The sequence below is a fragment of the Aplidium turbinatum genome, chromosome 2, assembly GCF_918807975.1.
Source record: "Aplidium turbinatum chromosome 2, kaAplTurb1.1, whole genome shotgun sequence".
Lineage (NCBI taxonomy): Eukaryota > Metazoa > Chordata > Ascidiacea > Aplousobranchia > Polyclinidae > Aplidium > Aplidium turbinatum.
Window position 1 is genome coordinate 29,552,142 of NC_137473.1, and position 4,767 is coordinate 29,556,908.

At 40.4% G+C, this 4,767-nt stretch overlaps 1 pseudogene; it reads left to right on the forward strand.

Annotated features, from left to right (window-relative positions):
* Window positions 1-1,812: 1,812 nt before the first annotated feature.
* Window positions 1,813-2,467, forward strand: LOC145788490 (uncharacterized; annotated as a pseudogene).
* Window positions 2,468-4,767: the final 2,300 nt, after the last annotated feature.

Below are 4,767 nucleotides of genomic sequence, written 5' to 3' on the forward strand. Positions count from 1 at the left end.
CTCTCTTCTTTTTCTTTTAGATATTGATAAAGATGACTGTCACCAATGTTTTGTGCATAGCTGATTAATGTCTTCAGTCCACCTCGTTTCACTTCTTGTAGTTTTGATACATTATGAGATTGGCATTTGATGCATAAACTTTCATTACAAAAAGCTTGATTCTGATTTTCCATTATTCAATTATTTCCATAACATCTGAAAACTAGTCTATCAATTTTAACTGTTTAATAAACTAAGCTATACAACTTAGAAATCATTACCGGTATTTCATAAAAATCTTTAAAGCTGTAAAGAGAGAAAACTAACATCAGACCTGGGAAAAAAATGGCCACACAGAACATTTGCTCTTTCAAACTTAATCTATATCTGAATATGTTATAGCCTTTACAGGTGGTCTCAGAAGTAACAAGAACCATAGCTCCTACTGGTAGGCTGGCCTCCTTATTTAACTGATAGTGTGTGCAATTACCAGAAAACGTATTGTTGCATGGATATCACTAGAAGCTACCAGGTCTCAATAAACACCCTTCCTTTGTCAGTTTGTGTACCAGTGCACTGGTAACAGTGGCCTACTACTACTACCATACTGCATTCATTGGTACAAATACTTCACATCTGCATGCAATGCCATTTAAAATCCAAGATGTTAAATGAAAGAGAACTCAACTAAAAGAACAACAGTAAATTCAAAAATTTAACATAAGCTAGAGATGATAAGACATGCTGCATGTAAAAAACATTTAGACCTGTTTCCTTTAACTTTCATCATAGCCCAGCATACCGTACTGTACACTGTTATAGGCCTAGTGCACCTGTGTAATGTGTATCGCCTGCTGCCCGGAACCCTATCTAACGTTTTGACTTCTGTTGCAAACCAAATTAAATGAATAACCTGACATAACTTACGGTACCGATAATGATGTTCTTGCAAACAGTTCCCAAAACAAATTAAACTACGGTAGGCTTGCCTGGTACGGTACTCAGTTCTGTGATATTTAGGCTAGTACTGCAGCCAGTGCAGAGTGGTAGATCAAGAATCTTTGCTGTCCCAAACCTACTCAGTACTGCCTAGTTACTTACAAACCTCATGGCTATTTTTTTTTTCTTTTTGTGCAACGCTCAGAGTTCAAGATGGATACCACTACATGGCTAATAAGCTGGTCAGTGGTCACCGGAGCAACTTCGACTGCCAGAATTTTACACGGCTTGCTGTTTCTGCTGAAAACATAGCTAGATTAGCTGCGCCACTAGCGGCGCAAGGTGTTGCTTAAAAAACGGCCACAACTTTTTTTGCCAAGGGTCCCTGGTTGGAGGAGAGTGATAATCCTAAACTAGAGGAATTAAGCTTTCCAACGATACCAAATTTGTTAAGGTCGCAATTTATTCCAGGCGGCCCTATATTTTCGCATTTTACGCTCAGACTACAAAGGCTGAAAGAAAAAAAAACACGTAACACATTTTTTCCACGTAGGGGGGCCTTCAAAAGTCAGGGAGCCCTGGGCACCTGCACCCTCTGCCCCCCTAAATCCTGGCCTGGTAGGCCTAGCTTACAGTAGTGTTGTGAAATATCTGAAATAGTTAACTAAGCTTATATCTTAGAATTAGAGGGTTTCTAAACCTTCAATAGAAGTACAATTTAGATAGAGAGGTAACTTTTTTAAACCATAACAAGAGTTTCAAAGTAGCCTATATTTGTGCCCTAGTGATACAGATACAACAATCGTTCAAGTTGCTTTTGATTCTGTAGGTGGGACACCTGTAACTCTGTACTCCGACGATACCGATGCCCTTGGTTTGCTAGTGCATCATGTTATGCACCGCGACTATCCTGATATCTTCTTGACAAACATTATAGCCTAAGAGGGAAAAACTACCAGCAGAGACAGTGCTACAGAGTTAGAGATATTATTGCGAAGGTAGGCTAGGTGTTATTGTTTTGGAGTACTTGTGATTCGCTCATGTTACATTTACTGGCTGCCATGCAACTTCAGCAGTTCATAAATTCGGCAAGATATCTATATTTGAGAATTTAAAATCAAGCAGTTTGCGAAATGTTGCCGATGTTTTCTACGAAGACGACGTGTCTCCAGGCCAAGTTGGCAGGGATTCAATACGGTTATTCGAACTTTTAAACTCGTCTACGTATACTTTTTTACCGCAAATCAGGAAACAGAAGTACCAGGAAATGATCATGTCCAATCGTTCTCACGTTAATCCGGCTCTCCTTCCACCATCATCACCAGCTGCATACCACAACGGCTTCAGAGTAGATCACCAACTGAAAGTTTGGAGAACTTTAAGCAACTCAGATTTGAAACCATTGTCATGGGGTTGGCAGAAGAAAGATGACGTGCTTTCTCCAGTGATTACGAATGTAGCTGCTGCACCTGCGGATGTCTTGAAAATCATTCGATGTAGCTGCAAGGGGTCATATGACAGACGCTGCTCTTGTCGAAAGCGGGTTTAACATGCACAGCGTCATGCAAGGAATGTCGCGAAATGACATGCACAAATAGCATGGGCTCTATCCAAGGGGGGGTGAAGGGGGTGATCACCCCCCCACTAATTCGAGTGGTTGGAAAGACTAAGACGATTTTAGCCCACTATCCGAAACTCACCCCCCCCAAGTGGATAGAGCCCCTGACAAATAGGCTACTACAGTCGTATCTGATGACGAATTGAGAGAAGAGAGACATTGTATGGATGCGTTTGCATCACTTTGATTGAAATGTGTTTATATTTTATTAAAACTTAAAACTGTAGCCTAAATGTCGTATTTTACATTTTTACAGCTGGTTTAACCCTAGCAAGACCGGGCTTTTTAGCACTCCAGGACTGGATGGGGACAGACTGTTTTTGTAACAAAATACCCTATGAAATAGCATTATAACTAAAAAACTTCTTCACTACGTCTTAGATAGCTTTTATGTGTTGCTTACATGTCTTTGCTTATAGGCTAAAAGAAAAACCTTTTATTTTGGTAAAATCTCTCCTATTATCTCCGTCTCGGTCAACTTTTCCCCCCTTAAGCGTGTGATAAATACCTGTTAATTAAGTTGTTTCATTTTTTTTGCTTTTCGATTGTTAGTTTGCTTTGCTGATAATAATATTCCAATTTATGGTGTTGTAGGCCTATCTGTTACAAAGGTATGGTATTTTAGCTTATAATTATTGTATTATAATGTTGGGAAAATTAGTGTTTTACCCTCTGGCACGTTTTTGGTCGTAACTTTTTTTCCTAAGGTTAAAAAAATAACAAAACCCATCCCCATCATTGAAAAGCTGATACAATTATCTTTCCAACGGCATGTCACAGTGGCGCTGGAACTATTTTTTTCTAGGTGGGGGGGTGAAGCTTCCGTAATGTTGTCAGCTTCTGGGGGGCTAAGCCCCCCAGACCCTCTTATGTGGGAGAACATTTTAAACTGGTAAGCTTAGTGGGCATTCGGTCACCCCCTGCATAAAAAAACGGCGCCAAAACACACACATTGTAAATTGTAACAAATGAAGAACGAAAAGGAACAAATTAGAAAGTGATATGAAAACGACAGCTTGTGAAAATGTGCTCTCACACGCTTCCTAAGATTGATTTTCGCTCAGGTGTTTTCTGTAAGAACTGTGTCATGAGTTCTTTGACATCGACAGTGTCCAAAATGTTTTGGTGGGCATGCATCAGCGCAAGATAAGTACCATAAGTCTTTTTTGTGTCATTGAGCTTTTCAACTACGTTTTCAAGCGTTTTAGAGCAGAAAAAAACGTTGTGATGATGCAGCAGAAACCGAGAGGCAAAGGCAGAGCTCCACGAAGTTTGCGTTTCTTTGAAAAGATCTAGTGTTTGAGGGATTTGGTTGCGATAATGTCTCAGCAACCCTTTGAACAGAGTTTGTGGTTTTTCCACTTACAACATCGCTAAGCAAAGAAGTTCCGCTTTTAGGCGATGGCATCGGGTAAGCTGATCTCAGTATCAGATCTTTATCTTTCCTCACCGTTTGCACATCTCAAAAAGGCCTTCTCTCTGTTGGCTACTGTAAGCAGATCCGCCTGGTCGAATCTTCGATCAAGCTCAGCTTGAACCAAATCAAGGGCTTTGATGTATTGCCGTTTCCAAGCTCCTCCCGCAGACGACAAAGTATCCGATTCCTCTATATTTCGAAATCTTGCTGGAGTTTTGCTCACTCGGGGATCCTTTAGCGTTTTTAGGTTATTGACAGACGCAAAGACGTTCGCTGCTTCCATAAGCTTGGAAACGAATTCATCTTTTCTGAGATTTTTGATCCGTTTGCGGAGAATGGTGATTGATTCCAAAGCTGAAGAAGCAAAGATCTTGTTTTGGAGCTGTCTTGCCACGCTTCTGCAGGCTAAAAAACTTCACCGCTGCAGATAATCGCAAAATAAAGCCGCATCGTGCGTGCTTGTTTTACCAAGCCGAATATGTTTGCATGTGCGTCTCCTCTCATTGCACTATTTTCTGTCATGTCGGTCAGACATGACAAAGCAATAGGCTATCTTGTATTATTGTAATGTTCAGAAGTACGCATGAAATGTAAATATTGCAAAATGATGTCCAATAAACGATGGACCGCCATTTTAGTAGGGAGGGTGGCTAGTACCGCTACTGCGAGGTATAGCTCCCAGTGATTGACGACTCTTTATTGCAAATGATGAGCGCGACCACACGTAACATGAACTCCATTCATCGTAGCAATTATTGTTCGAAAAAAATTCTGAAAATATGTTATGAAGGCCTACCTTAAATTGTCAGAATTT